Source organism: Oncorhynchus masou, chromosome 7, assembly GCF_036934945.1.
Source record: "Oncorhynchus masou masou isolate Uvic2021 chromosome 7, UVic_Omas_1.1, whole genome shotgun sequence".
Lineage (NCBI taxonomy): Eukaryota > Metazoa > Chordata > Actinopteri > Salmoniformes > Salmonidae > Oncorhynchus > Oncorhynchus masou.
The window spans coordinates 20894098-20911180 of record NC_088218.1 but is presented as its reverse complement, the minus strand read 5'-3'; positions in this window follow the sequence as shown (position 1 = coordinate 20911180).

Genomic DNA, 17083 nt, shown 5'->3' with positions numbered 1-17083 from the left:
CTATGTCGGCCTTCTGCATCTGCCTATGTCGGCCTTCTGCATCTGCCTATGTCGGCCTTCTGCATCTGCATGTCGGCCTTCTGCCTATGTCGGCCTTCTGCATCTGCCTATGTCGGCCTTCTGCATCTGCCTATGTCGGCCTTCTGCATCTGCCTATGTCGGCCTTCTGCATCTGCCTATGTCGGCCTTCTGCATCTGCCTATGTCGGCCTTCTGCATCTGCCTATGTCGGCCTTCTGCATCTGCCTATGTCGGCCTTCTGCATCTGCCTATGTCGGCCTTCTGCATCTGCCTATGTCGGCCTTCTGCATCTGTCAATAATACAATAGATATGTCGGCCTTCTGCATCTGCCTATGTCGGCCTTCTGCATCTGCCTATGTCGGCCTTCTGCATCTGCCTATGTCGGCCTTCTGCATCTGCCTATGTCGGCCTTCTGCATCTGCCTATGTCGGCCTTCTGCATCTGCCTATGTCGGCCTTCTGCATCTGCCTATGTCGGCCTTCTGCATCTGCCTATGTCGGCCTTCTGCATCTGCCTATGTCGGCCTTCTGCATCTGCTTATGTCGGCCTTCTGCATCTGCTTATGTCGGCCTTCTTCTGCTTATGTCGGCCTTCTGCATCTGCCTATGTCGGCCTTCTGCATCTGCCTATGTCGGCCTTCTGCATCTGCCTATGTCGGCCTTCTGCATCTGCCTATGTCGGCCTTCTGCATCTGCCTATGTCGGCCTTCTGCATCTGCCTATGTCGGCCTTCTGCATCTGCCTATGTCGGCCTTCTGCATCTGCCTATGTCGGCCTTCTGCATCTGCCTATGTCGGCCTTCTGCATCTGCCTATGTCGGCCTTCTGCATCTGTTCTGCCTATGTCGGCCTTCTGCATCTGCCTATGTCGGCCTTCTGCATCTGCCTATGTCGGCCTTCTGCATCTGCCTATGTCGGCCTTCTGCATCTGCCTATGTCGGCCTTCTGCATCTGCCTATGTCGGCCTTCTGCATCTGCCTATGTCGGCCTTCTGCATCTGCCTATGTCGGCCTTCTGCATCTGCTTATGTCGGCCTTCTGCATCTGCCTATGTCGGCCTTCTGCATCTGCCTATGTCGGCCTTCTGCATCTGCCTATGTCGGCCTTCTGCATCTGCCTATGTCGGCCTTCTGCATCTGCCTATGTCGGCCTTCTGCATCTGCCTATGTCAACCTTCTGCATATTCCATGGAAAGTGGAAAGCTACAGCTGTGTTTGTCAGACCAGGAGACATCCCGAAAATCGGTCTTCTCATGAAAACATCTGTAGCGTCCGAATGGTTTGGTCTACAAACTAATATTTTATTTGATTTATTTCACCTTTATTTAACCAGGTAGGCAAGTTGAACAAGTTCTCGTTTACAACTGCGACCTGTACAAGATAAAGAAAGGAGTGCGATCACAAACAAGAACACAGAGTTACACATGGAATAAACAAACATACAGTCAATAATACAATAGAAAAAGTATATATACAATGTGTGCAAATCAGGTAGGGTAAGGGAGGTAAGACAATAAGTAGGCCATATTGGCGAAATAATTACAATATAGCAATTAAACACTGGAGTGATAGATGTGCAGAAGATGAGTGTGCAAGTAGAGATACTGGGGTGCAAAGGAGCGAAATTAATAAAGTAAATAACTGTATGGGGATGAGGTAGTTGGATGGGCTATTTACAGATGAGGTATGTTCATGTGTTGTGATCTGTGAGCTGCTCTGACAGCAGGTGCTTAAAGCTAGTGATGGAGATATGACCAGTGAAATATACCTGCTGGAGCGCATGTTATGGGTGGGGGCTGCTATGATAACCAGTGAGCTGAGATAAGGCGGGGCTTTACCTAGCAAAGACTTATAGATGATCTGGAGCCAGTGGGTTTGGCGAAGAAATATGAAGCTAGGGCCAGCCAATGAGAGCATACAGGTTGCAATGGTGGGTAGTATATGGGACTTTGGTGACAAAATGGATGGCACTGTGATAGACTGCATCCAATTTGCTCAGTAGAGTGTTGGAGGCTATTTTGTAAATGACATCGCCGAAGTCAAGGATTGTTTTACGAGGGTATGTTTTGCAGTACGAGTGAAGGATGCTTTGTTTGCAAAATAGGAAGCCAATTCTAGATTTAATTTTGGATTGGAGATGCTTAATGTGAGACTGGAGGAGAGTTTACAGTCGAACCAGACACCTAGGTATTTGTAGTTGTCCACATATTCTAAGTCAGAACCGTACAGAGTAGTGATGCTGGACGAGCGGGCAGGTGTGGGCAGCGATTGCATGTATTTAGTTTTACTTGCATTTAAGAGCAGTTGGAGGCCACAGAAGTAGAGTTGTATGGCATTGAACCTCGTCTGGAGGTTAGTTAACACAGTGTCCAAAGAAGGGCCAGAAGTATACAGAATGGTGTTGTCTGCATAGAGGTGGATCAGAGAATCACCAGCAGCAAGAGCAACATGATTGATGTATACAGAGAAAAGAGGCAGCCCAAGGATTGAACCCTGTGGCACCCCCATAGAGACTGCCAGAGGTCTGGACAACAGGCCCTCCGATTTGGCACACTGAACTCTGTCTGAGAAGTAGTTGGTGAACCAGGCGAGGCAGTCATTTGAGAAACCAAGGCTGTTGAGTCTGCCGATAAGAATGTGGTGATTGACAGAGTCAAAAGCCTTGGCCAGGTCGATGAATACAGCTCCACAGTATTGGCTCTTATCGATGGCGGTTATGATATCGTTTAGGACCTTGAGCGTGGCTGAGGTGCACCCATGACCAGCTCGGAAACCACATTGCATAGCGGAGAATGTATGGTGGGATTGGAAATGGTCGGTGATCTGTTTAACTTCGCTTTCAAAGACCTTAGAAAGGCAGGTAGGATAGATATAGGTATGTAGCAGTTTGGGTCTAGTGTCTCCCCCATTTGAATAGGGGGATGACCGCGGCTGCTTTCCAACCTTTGTAGATCTCAGACAAAAATAAAGAGAGGTTGAACAGGCTAGTAATAGGGGTTGCAACAATTTTGGTGGATAATTTTAGGTAGTGAAGGCCCAGATTGTCTATCCCAGCTGATTTGTAGGGATCCAGATTCTGCAGCTCTTTCAGGGTCTTGGGGCAGTTTCTGCGGGGGATGCAGAGCTTTTGGCCTTGGTTGGGGTAGCAAGATAGAAAGCGTGGCCAGCCGTAGAGAAATGCTTATTGACTTTCTTAATTATCACAGATTTATCGGTGGTGACAGTGTTTTCTAGCCTCAGGGCAGTGGGCAGCTGGGTGGGAGGTGCTCTTATTCTCCATGGACTTTACAGTGTCCCAGAACTTTTGGGATTTTGTGCTACAGGATGCAAATTTCTGTTTGAAAAAGCTAGCCTTTGCTTTCCTAACTGCCTGTGTATATTGGTTCCTAACTTCCCTGAAGAGTTGCATATCGTGGGGTCTATTCGATGCTAATGCAATATGCCACATGATGTTTTTGTGCTGGTCAAGGGCAGTCAGGTCTGGAGTGAACCAGACCTGGAGTGAACATCCAGGTTGGCAGAGTGTGCTAATGCATTGAATAAAACAAAAACTTAGGAAGGAGGCTCCTAATGTAAACATGCGTGAAACCAAGGCTTTTACGGTTACAGAAGTCAACAAATGAGAACTCTTGGGGAGTGGGAGTGGAGCTAGGCACTACAGGGCCTGGATTAACTTCAACATCACCAGAGGAACAGATGAGGAGTAGGCGTGAATCAGACAGCCAGCGGGACGGGACTAGCAAGCTAGCAGAAGGGCCTTAGAGGGATGTCGTGACGGTAGGAGCCAGTTGTAGCCCCCTCGTGCTGTAACGTCGGCAGACGAGTCGATCAGCAGGGCTCCGTGTGGTAAAAGGGTCCAGGCCAATTGGCAAAATAGGTATAGTGGCCAAAGAATTGGTTCAATGGGCCTCTTAAGCTAACAGTTCGATATGCTCTAGACAGCTAGCGGGTTGCTGCTAGCAGGCTAGCAGATGGGCATTCAGAGGACGTCGCAACAGAGGAGCCAGTTGAAAAAACCCCTCTGTCGAATTACGTCGGTGGTCCAGTCGTGATGGGTCGGCGGGGGTCCAGGCCATTTGGCAAAATCGGTATTGTAGCTTAAGGAGTGGCTGATGGACCTCTTCGGCTAGCCAGGAGATGGGCTTAGCAAAGGCTAGCTCCAGGCTAGTTGCTTCTTGCTTCGGGACAGAGACGTTCGCCAGGAGTGGCCACTCGGATAGCAGCTAGCCAGCTGCGATGAGCCCCGTGAAAAGGTTCAGAGCTTGAGGTCGAAATCCAGAGATATGGAGAAAAACAAGTCCAATTTACTCTGGTTTGAGTCGCACTATGCAGACTGGTGAGAGATGTCCGGGCTAAAGGTAGCTGATGACCGCTAGCAGTGGCTAGCTGACTACTAGCTAGTTAGATGGCTAGCTTCTGTTTGGGGTTCCAGTTCAAAGTAAAGAAAATAGCAGATCCATACCACATTGGATAAGGCGGTTTGCAGGAGAGTATGTTCAAGTTGAGGTTAAGAAAAAATATATATACACGATTTATACACGGGACATGTAAGACGAGGACAAAAGACGTCTGACTGCTACGCCATCTTGGATTCTTGATCACTTAATAGAAAGATGAGATTCTCACTAACACGATGTGTCACAAGTGTCATTACGCAAGTATGGAGGTAGTTTGTGGTTAAATGCTTTCTTATGTCTTTATTTTGACTGTCTGTTTTACAATGTATGAATGTGTTATTCAACTTGTGATCAATATTTGATCAAATCTTTTATTAGATTTTTTTGCTCAGCAGAATCCACCCCAATAACAAAGGTTTAGGGTCAACAGTCCTAGAATTAAACTAGTGGATTAATTCCCCCATAGGGGTCTTTGTATTTTGTGATAACTCTAGGCATGGTTCTGCTACCTAAGTGTCCACATTGCATTCAAGTTCCATTCGAAAAAATGCTCTCCACATTGTTAAAAGGCAGATGAGCACATGCTTACTTTGACCATTTATTATGAATGAGAGATAAGAGGAAATGATTTTAGTATTTCAAAAGGAAATGCATGACAAAGAGATAAGGAAGCTAGATTGGAACCGCTTAGAGGACCTTAAAACGTCTCTCAAAAACACAACAATGAATAGTTCTAGCTCTTTGAGGAGGAATTGTAATGCAACGAAATGGCTGTAATTTATTCAGGGTCTCTCATTTCATTATGGCCACATTATATATTGCATTATACCTGTCAAAGGACATTGTGCAGTTGCTACATACATTTTTAAACTTTTAAATCAGTGATATAAACCCAGTGATTCTTGAACAATATAAGCCTCATAAGCTTGTAGTTCAACTGTCGTACCCCAACATATAACCTTGTTCTATGCCTTTGTTTGTAAACACTGTATATGTAAACAAACGTCAAACGCTGTATAGCCTCAAAGCATAGTTAAAACTATAAGTGTTATATAATGAATGGTCAGTCCTTGTATCCAGAGCTCTGTCGATGAGTTTGAGTGCAAGTGGTAATATTTTTCCAGACCCATCCCTCAGCTGTTTGCCAAATCAGTGGTGTGGTGCCTCTGTTATTGTTGGAACTGCAGGCCGCCCCTTTAATAAGTAAAGTGTAACCTACTTTGAATTCTAAACTGTGAAATTCAGTCAAAATGTGAAAAAAAGGAAGAGAGCCTTTGTAACTCTATTTCACTTTAACTACCCAGACTATCCTTTGTTGTCTGCACATTTGCAACCCCAGGACAAGGACAGTATTTTCTTATGCATCATCTATGTTAATTAAGTCCACCACTAAGGGATATGACAGTCTGTCCTCTTTGCCTGTTTTCATAAAACCATGGGCCTCTCTTCTATTCAAAGGGTACTTTTTAAGGTTTATTTGACCAACTGGTGTTCTTGCTGTATTGACGAAGAGATTATCTCAGCTATACAGATGCCATTTTTCTAAATGTTACCTGTGCTAATAAGGAATTGATGGGCAAAATAATATGATGACGACACTGCAACCTCATGCGATGGTCCATGATTCCAAGTTTCTACCCATTTCGTATAGGTGCATCCCTTAGCTGTTAGCTACAATCTATGGTTGTTAGACATATATCAACATTACTGTATGTTACAGACATGGATTTCATGTGATACATACTTTACCTAGAGGATTAGAAAGACATATCTATACCTACAGTTGAAGTCGGAAGTTTACGTACACCTTTGGCAAATACCTTTAAACTCAGTTTTTCACAATTCCTGACATTTAATCCTACTAAAAAATGACCTGTCTTAGGTCAGTTAATATCAGCCTTCCACAAGCTTCCCACAATACGTTGTGAGAATTTTGTCCCATTCCTCCTGACAGAGCTGGTGTAAGTGAGTCAGGTTTGCAGGCCTCCTTGCTTTCCTTGCTCGATATTGCTTCAAAATATCCACATTTTCCTTTCTGATGACGCCATCTATTTTGTGAAGTGCACCAGTCCCTCCTGCATCAAAGCACCCCCACAACATGATGCCGTATCCCCGTGCTTCACATTCGGGATGGTGTTCTTCGGCTTGCAAGCCTCCCCCTTTTCCTCCAAAAATAACAATGGTCATTATGGCCAAACAGTTCTATTGTCACACCCTGACCATAGTTTGCTTTGTATGTCTCTATGTTGTGTTTGGTCAGGGTGTGATCTGAGTGGGCATTCTATGTTGTGTGTCTAGTTTGTCTGTTTCTGTGTTTGGCCTGATATGGTTCTCAATCAGAGGCAGGTGTTAGTCATTGTCTCTGATTGGGAACCATATTTAGGTAGCCTGTTTGGTGTTGGGGTTTGTGGGTGATTGTCTATGTTAGTTGCTTGTGTCAGCACAGTCCTTATGATAACTTCACGGTCTTTATTTGTTTATTGTTTTTGTATTCAGTATTCAGTTCTTTCTTTAATTAAACATTCATCATGAACACATACCACGCTGCATTTTGGTCCTCTGATCCTTCTCGCCTCTCCTCTTCAGATGAAGAGAAGCAAGATCGTGACATCTGTGTTTCATCAGACCAGAGAACATTTCTCAGAAAAGTACAATCTTTGTCCCCATGTGCAGTTGCAAACTGTAGTCTGGCTTTTTCATTAGGTTTTGTAGCAGTGGCTTGCTTCCTTGCTGAGCGACCTTTCAGGTTATATCAATATAGGACTCGATTTACTGTGGATATAGATACTTTTGTACCTGTTTCCTCCAGCATCGTCACAAGGTCTTTTGCTGTTGTTCTGGGATTGATTTGCACTTTTCGCACCAAAGTACGTTCATCTCTAGGAGAAAGAACGCGTCTCCTTCCTGAGCGGTATGACGGCTGCGTGGTCCCATGGTGTTTATACTGGCATACTATTGTTTGTACAGATGAACGTGGTACCTTCAGGCATTTGGAAATTGCTCCCAAGGATGAACCAGACTTGTGGGGGTCTACAATTTGTTTTCTGAGGTCTTGGCTGATTTCTTTTGATTTTCCCATGATGTGAAGCAAAGAGGCACTGAGTTTGAAGGCAGTCCTTGAAATACATACACAAGTACACCTCCAATTGGCTCAAATTATGTCAGAAACTTCTAAATGACATCATTTTCTGAAATTATCCAAACTGATTATAGTCACAGTCAACTTAATGTATGTGAAGTTCTGACCCACTGGAATTGTGATACAGTGAATTATAAGTGAAATAATCTGCCTGTAAACAATTGTTGGTAAAATTACTTGTGTCATGCACAAAGTAGATGTCCTAACCTACTTGCCAAAACTGTAGTTTGTTAACAAGAAATTGGTGGAGTGGTTGAAAAACACGTTTTAATGACTCCAAGCTAAGTGTATGTAAACTTCCATTGCTCTACACACATGGGATTTATTGTTTGTTTGAAATAATGTATTTCAAATTAACCAGACTTAGACAGTAAAATGTATTTACTATTTAATAAACGTGTCACCCCAGGCTAAGGCCTTGTCCCATTATGTTAGGGATAATACACTGTTTTGTTAAAACTCTGTCCCATTGTTAAAATTTTGCAACCCGAGGTGAATGGTGGATTATATATGCAAGGAGCGCAGTATGTGCCTTTTTAGGATTAAAACAGTCCAAAATAGAAATCCTTACAGTACATATTTTCTCCATACTACAAAAAAGGCCAAGGTATATAAATGATTCCACAAGAGATGAGTGAATTTGTAATCTTGACAACATGTTCAGATTTTTTTTAGATCAATAGAAGAAAAAGAAAGATAATTGATGTAGATAATGCACTGTTAGTCAGTAGCATCAGCAATAACTCAAATTCTAAATACTCTGTTATTATCCTCTCGTCTTCCTGTGAGCTCACCAAAATAACCATGTAACCACATGCATATGTATACATGCATATACATTTTGTCTCAGGAAACCATTCAGTAGATGCCATGTGAATGGCATCAAATGATATGCGATTGATTGGATAAGGATATGTTGTATTGCGACTTAATTATCGGTATTGTGAAATAATTAATACCCTGGTAGAAAACACTGTTACCGCTGAGACCAGTACCGCCGAGACAGGTTACTGGAATGATTGGTCAGGATGATCTCTGGCTGACTTGGTGTCACTCCGTAGGAACACTTGGCCGCTGCTGAAGTTTCAACCATTAGCTCCCTCCCCATAGGAACTTGACTTGGGTTGCCATAGAAACTAGGATTTACTTAAAAGCTTGGTAATAATAACACTGGGATAAGAGGAGTAAAGTATTGGCCCTGTGGTGCGGAGAAGAGGTCCTCATCCAATTGCAACTTGGCGATAGATTGACACTAGGAATGTTTCGGAGAAAATAAATACCACAAATAATATAAGCGGTCCCGTGTGGCTCAGTTGGTAGAGCATGGCGCTTGCAATGCCAGGATTGTGGGTTTGATTCCCATGGGTGACCAGTACGAATTAGTTTGAAAATGTATGTACCCACTATTTTAAGTCACGCTGGAGAAGAGGTACTACTAAAATGTAAAAGCTTTTCAGAAAATTAAATACATAGTAAGTCCTCCTGAAAAAATGCTCAAATCATACCTTTGACATTTGCATATGGAAGAGTAGGACCCCCAGTATGTGTTACAATGAATATTAGTAATGTGGTGATTTTTGCATATTGACTATATTGGAGAGGAAATGTTATTCCATTTCATGAACTATCACATTGTATTCCATGTGCATGGGTGTATCGGGCCCCTCAGGAGGGTTCCTTATCAATGCTTTGAGGCAACACCTTAAAAGTCAATGGAGAAGTCAGTGAATCGGTGATAAGGTGCAGCAGATATCAGAGAACTAGGCTCTAATTTGTAATGGGAATTCTTAGTGCATAGTATGAGACCAGGTAGGAGTTTGGGTGGTACATCTCCGACAGTGCGAACAATTACTAATTACAGTAGACCGATTAATTCTAGATTTCACTGATGTAGATGGATCTCACAGCCACGGCGCCTCAATTAGCCTTCTTGATGACACAGAGTATGGTGAATTCATTATGAAAATGAACATTGAGTACCCAAATGTTCTTCTTGCCTGTGTTTGTAGCTTTGACGCACTTCCCAAAACTTTGCAGGTTGATGATTTCATTACTGTGTTTTGGGATATTGAGTACTGCCCAGGTAACAGTCAATTGGGAGAGCTTTTTCACTGTCCAAAAATGGGACCTTTAATCGGTCATAGCAAACTTATCTTCACCTCCCATCTATCACCCCAAAGGAGTCTTAACATTATCCATTGAGATGTCATTTTTAGATGGAAATGAAGACATTTATTCTAATCATTTTCCTTGGAGTCCCATTGACCCATTTCTGGAGTCCCAAGAGATTCCCGCTCTCAGTGGCACACTGCAGAAGAGAGATCACTCTGAAACCGTGGCCTAAGTTTGCACAAAGGTAATAATACATAGGCATTATTTGATTTTCACGGGGAGAAACCGTCATTCAGTTAGCAATAGCACCCTCGAGGGGCTCAATTCAATCCACAGCGGTACCCAGGTCCACAGCGGTACCCAGGTCCATGGGATAAGACACAGTCTATAAATAAGTATTATGCCATTAGAAAAAATCTAAATATTTTGTGAGGTTTGTTGTTTTTGCTCTAACACATTTTTAGTTCCCAGTGTCCCAAAATCTTATCTCGTAATATCAAGATTTGATTGATAACACTCAGATCATCAACAATATATTTCTTGCAGGACAAGACACAATTACTTTTTTTTTTACTGATCCCAGAAACCTGGCCATAATAGTTTGATTGGCCATATGGTTTGATTGGTCTTGTGTTTCCAAGTGTTTGCTCAGATTACCAATGCCATATTCACAATCAGAGCCAGACACCACAACACACACCCACTCATGTACAGCTCAAACACAAATAGAATGCAAGTAGAGGGCCTACGACATATGTTGCTGTAAAAGTGAGCAGACAGACATAATCCCTTCAAATGCATCCTCATTTAAAAAAATGCTTATCTCTTGGGGTCTGTTCCCTGAATACTGTAAACCAACAGTCAAAGAGAAACGTACAATCACGTGTTGGAAGGAAGAAAATTAATGCCACTGCATATACAGTGCCTTGTGAAAGTATTCGGCCCCCTTGAACTTTGCGACCTTTTGCCACATTTCAGGCTTCAAACATAAAGATATAAAACTGTATTTTTCAGAGATCCTCACTGATCATTCAGAGATCCTCACTGAACTTCTGGAGAAAGTTTGCTGCACTGAAAGTAAAGGGGCTGAATAATTTTGCACGCCCAATTTTTCAGTTTTTGATTTGTTAAAAAAGTTTGAAATATCCAATAAATGTCGTTCCACTTCATGATTGTGTCCCACTTGTTGTTGATTCTTCACAATAAAATACAGTTTTATATCTTTATGTTTGAAGCCTGAAATGTGGCAAAAGGTCGCAAAGTTCAAGGGGGCCGAATACTTTCGCAAGGCACTGTACATGCAGATTAACTGGGGGAATTTTTCAAATGGATTAAAAATATATTTTAACGTAGCGATGGATGTTACTTATGCATTAGAACATTGTTCAGCGAGTATCTGAAATGTTCGATGGAGAAATTCCATTTCAGGGCTCACTGGCCTTCCTGGAGCCACTCATCCAGGCAGCTGTAATGTATGCCCTCGTAAAACGTGTCTATCGAATCAATTTCCCCATTTCAATTACCACCATTACGAACTGTGCCTGTGTGTGTCAGTCTAGTTTCGCTTGTGCAAATAGATTAATTTAGGAGTTTCACTCTGATCAAAATCTACAGTATGTAGAGTAAAATGGCATTTCATAAAAAAGACAACTATATGTTTTATTTAAAGATAATGGCCCTGATCTCCACCCAGCCGTATATACACACCATACTTTCTATGAAGGTACTGCAATGTATTGTTGTTTTATGAGATGAGTTGGCCTGTTGATGACGTGCTGACCAATACATCATTCCAGGTCTACAGATATAGGAACTTAATTTGATCACTCTTTTGTTGCTGAGAATTTTCCCTCTCCAAAGGAAATGCAGATGAGCTTAATAATTTACATAAATTCACTGAAAACCTGCACTAACACACTGTTATAGTAACGGTATTGCACATTTCATGCAGCCTAATTTTGGCCAGCTAATAGCCTAACCACCGATAAAGCAACATTATGGACTAAACATTCAAATCCTGTTGCTGCAGATTATTCTGCTGCGACAATACTGGTCAAATTAAGATCCAATATCTATATAGATGTCTATATGCTGACATGTCCCTCTGAGGAGCTACAGTGACAAGAAAACGTATGTGAACCCTTTGGAATTATCTGGATTTCTGCATAAATTGGTCATCAAATAATTTGGTCTGATCTTTATCTAAGTCACAACAATAGACAAACATAGTGAGCTTAAACTAATAACACACACATTATCATATTTTTCTTGTCTATATTGAATATATCATTTAGACATTCACAGTGTTGGTTATAAAAAGCATGTCAACCCCTAGGCTAATGACTTCTCCAAAAGGTAATTGGAGTCAGAAGTCAGCTAACCTGGAGTCCAATCAATGAGAAGAGATTGGCGACGTTGTTTAGAGCGGCCTTGCCCTATAAAAAAACAATCACAAAATTTGAGTTTGCTATTCACAAGAAGCATTGCCTGATGTGAACCATGCCTCGAACAAAATAGATTTCAGAAGACCTAAGATTAAAAATGCTTGACTTGCATAAAGCTGGAAAGGGTTACAAAAGTATCTCTAAAGCCTTGATGTTCATCAGTCCATGGTAAGACAAATTGTCTTTAAATGTATAAAGCTCAGCACTGTTTCTACTCTCCCAAGGAGTGGCCGTCCTGCAAAGATGACTGCAAGAACACAGCTCAGAATGCTCAATGAGGTCAAGAAGAATCAGCTAAAGACTTACAGAAATCTCTGGAACATGCTAACATCTCTGATGACGTGTCTACGATACGTAAAACACTAAACAAGAATGGCGTTCATGGGAGGACACCATGGAAGAAGCCACTGCTGTCCAAAATTAAACACTGCTGCACGTCTGAAGTTTGCAAAAGTGCACCCGGATGTTCCACAGTGCTACTGGCAAAATATTCTGTTGACAGACGATACTACAGTTGAGTGGTTTGGAAAGAACACAACACTATGTGTGGAGAAAAAAAGACACAGCACACCAACATCCCAACTTTAAATTATGTTGGAGGGAGTATCATAGTTTGGGGCTGCTTCAGGGACAGCTTGCTATCGTCGATGGAAAAAATGAATTCCGAAGTTTATCCAGGCATTTTGCAGGAGAATGTTAGGCTATCTGTCCTCCAATTGAAGCTCAACAGAAGTGGGGTGAGGCAACAGGACAACGACCCAAAGCACAGAAGTAAATCAACAACAGAATGGCTTCAACAGAAGAAAATATGCCTTCTGGAGTGGCCCAGGTAGAGTCCTGACCTCAACCCGATTCAGATGCTGTGGCATGACCTCAAGAGAGCAGTTCACACCACACATCCCAAGAATATTGCTGAACTGAAACAGGATTGTCAAGAGGAATGGTCCAAAATTCCTCTTGACAGTTGTGCAGGTCTGATCTGCAACTACAGGCTAACTACAAACTAAATGTTTGGTTGAGAAAATTGCTGCCAAAGGAGGGTCAACCAGTTATTAAATCCAAGGGTTCACATACTTTCCCCACCCTGCACTGTGAATGATTACACAGTGTGTTCAATAAAGACATGAACACGTATAATTGTTTGTGTGTCATTAGTTTAAGCAGACTGTCTGTTGGGGCTGTGCTTTGTCAAAGTGGGTGGGGTTATATCCTTCCTGGGGGTATCTTCGGATGGGGCCACAGTGTCTCCTGACCCCTCCTGTCTCAGCCTCCAGTATTTATGCTGCAGTAGTTTATGTGTCGGGGGGCTAGGGTCAGTTTGTTATATCTGGAGTACTTCTCCTGTCTCTCTCGGAGGACCTGAGCCCTAGGACCATGCCTCAGGACTACCTGGCATGATGACTCATTGCTGTCCCCAGTCCACCTGGCTGTGCTGCTGCTCCAGTTTCAACTGTTCTGCCTGTGATTATTATTATTTGACCATGCCGGTCATTTATGAACATTTGAACATCTTGGCCATGTTCTATTATAATCTCCACCCGGCACAGCCAGAAGAGGACTGGCCACCCCTCATAGCCTGGTTCCCCTCTAGGTTTCTTCCTAGGTTTTGGACTTTCTATGGAGTTTTTCCTAGCCCCCGTGCTTCTACACCTGCATTGCTTGCTGTTTCGGGTTTTAGGCTGGGTTTCTGTACAGCACTTTGAGATATCAGCTGATGTACGAAGGGCTATATAAATACATTTGATTTGATTTGTTACCTAAATGAAGATCAGATCAAATTTTATGACCAATTTATGCAGAAATCCAGGTATTTCCAAAGGGTTCACATTCTTTTTCTTGCCACTGTATAAGTAAAGCTAAAAACTTTTTTTTTTATTCACAAAGATGCAGTTGCGTAATAAAGTTGGCTCCCATATGGAACCTAAAGGCTGGACGATACAGTTGAAGTCGGACAATACAGTTGAAGTTGGCGTCATTAAAACTTGTTTTTCAACCACTCCACAAATGTCTTGTTAACAAACTATAGTTTTGGCACTTTGTGCATGATACAAGTAATTTTTCCAACAATTGTTTACAGACATATTATTTCACTTATAATTAACTGTCTCATAATTCCAGTGGGTCAGAAGTTTACATACACTAAGTTGACTGTGCCTTTAAATAGCTAGGAAAATTCCAGAAAATGATGTCATGACTTTAGAAGATTATTTGAGTCGATTGGAGGTGTACCTGTGGATGTATTTCAAGGACTACCTTCATACTCTGTGCCGCTTTGCTTCACATCATGGGAAAATCAAAAGAAATCAGCCAAGACCTCAGAAAATAAATTGAAGACCTCCACGAGTCTGGTTCATCCTTGGGAGCAATTTCCAAATGCCTGAAGGTACCACGTTCATCTGTACAAACAGTAGCACGCAAGTATAAACACCATGGGACCACAGAGCCGTCATACCGCTCAGGAAGGAGACGCGTTCTGTCTCCTAGAGATGAACGTACTTTGGTGTGAAAAGTGCAAATCAATCCCAGAACAACACCAAAGGACCTTGTGACGATGCTGGAGGAAACAGGTACAAAAGTATCTAGATCCACTGTAAAACGAGTCCTATATCGACATAACCTGGTAGGCCGCTCAGCAAGGAAGAAGCCACTACTCCAAGTCCTCCATAAAAAAGCCAGACTATGGTTTGCAACTGCACATGGGGACAAAGATTGTACTTTTTGGAGAAATGTCCTCTGGTCTGATGACACAAAAACTGGAACTGTTTGGCATAATGACCATCGTTATGTTTGAAGGAAAAAGGGTGTGGCTTGCAAGCCGAAGAACACCATTCCAACCATGAAGCACGGGGGTGGCAGCATCATGTTGTGGGGGTTCTTTGCTGCAGGGGGGACTGGTGCACTTCACAAAATAGATAGATGGCATCATGAGGGAGAAAATTATGTGGAAATATTGAAGCAACATCTCAGTCAGGAAGTTAAAGCTTGGTCGCAAATGGTTCTTTCAAATGGACAATGACCCCAAGCATACTTCCAAAGTTGCAAAATTGCTTAAGGACAACAAAATCAAGGTATTGGAGTGGCCATCACAAAGCCTTGACCTCAATCCCATAGAACATTTGTGGGCAGAACTGAAAAAGCGTGTGTGAACAAGAAGGCCCTACAAACCTGAATGAGCTACACCAGCTCTGTCAGGAGGAATAAGCCAAAATTCACCCAACTTATTGTGGAAAGCTTGCGGAAGGCTACACGAAATCCTTGACCCAAGTTAAACAATTTAAAGGCAATGCTACTAAATACCAATTGAGTGTATGTAAACTTCTGACCCATTGGGAATGTGATGAAAGATACAAAACCTGATATAAAAAATTCTCTATTTTTATTTTGACATTTCACATTCTTAAAATAAAGTGGTGAACCTAACTGACCTAAGACGGGGAATTGTTACTAGGATTAATTGTATTTGTATTTGGCTAAGGTGTATGTAAACTTCCAACTTCAACTGTATGTACAGTAATCCATGGCTGCTTTTAAAATACAACTAAGGACTGACAAAGAATTGCAAGGCCATATGACGTTCATATAGAATAATACATCAATAATGCAGAGTAGTGGTTAGTTAAAAGGGGCCTCTGGTTATGCAGATGTGGCAGTATAATACTCAGACATCAGGAGGAAGAGTCAATGGAATAGTCTAAGTATACCTCATGGTGTCTTGGCAAACACAGTGTTGACATAGTGCTTGCCACAGCACGCTGTCTTTACAACGCACACATATATTAACCCTCTCGAGGAATACCTTATTACATTCATCGCCACACAGAACCCTTGTCAATAACTACACTCTCAACTGATTCAATATCCCCGACCTTGTACGAGTTCTTGCAGACAGGGGAGAAGACATATGCATTGTCAACGGCAAATCTAATTAAGTGCCGTCCTGGGCAAGTCCTTCTGTGCTTGTTTGCATTCAAGATGGTGGCCGCCTGACTGGTTCTCTTTAGAGACTTCTTAGCTGTGTGATGTGCAGCACCAAAGCCCCCCCCCCTCCATTTGTTCTCTGTTCTGGACTGCTGCAGTCCTACAGGATTTGTAGTTAGCATGTAATTATCAACGGATTTATACCCCAAGACACCTAAGCTATTTTAGCTTCTACTTTCCAAATAATTACTTACATTAACGTATTAAGCGTTCTGGCACAGAAAAACATTAACTTAGTTGGCAAGTGGCCTGGGAATGTGCTGTATACTGATGTTGCAGGTGTTATCACACCAGGGACAGCAATATGATTTTTAAAGCAACGGCTGAAATCACCGCAGTGATTCGATTAACTTTAGCAATGTCGGAAATCACAGCAATGCTTGGATGACACTTTGCTTTTCTGTCATTTTGTAGTAACAATGTACATGCTGTGAGGCTGGTGAGAAAAGTCAATGGGATTGGAGATATGATACACTACATGGCCAAAAGCTTTGGGTCACCCCTTTAAATCAACAACAGCCTCCACTCTTCTGGGAAGGCTTTCCAATAGATGTTGGAACATTGTTACGGGTACTTGCTTCCATTAAAGCCACAATAGTTTTAGTGAGGTCAACCACTGATGTTGGACAATTAGACCTGGCTCGCAGTTGGCATTCCAATTCATACAAAAGGTCTTCAATGTGCTGAGGTCAGGACTCTGTGCGGGCCAGTCATGTTCTTCCGCACTGATCTCAAAAAACTATTTCTGTATGGATCTCGCTTTTCCCACGGGGGCATTGTCATGCTGAAACAGGTAAGGGCCTTTCCCAAACTGTTTCCACAAAGTTGGAAACAGAATTGTCTAGAATGTCGTTGTATGTCGTAGTGTTAGGATATCCCCTTTACTGGAACTAAGGGGCCTAGCTCCAACCATGAAAAACAGCCACAGACCATTATTCCTCCTCCACCAAACTTTACTGTTAGCACTAGGTATTCGAGCAGGTCGCGTTCTCCTGG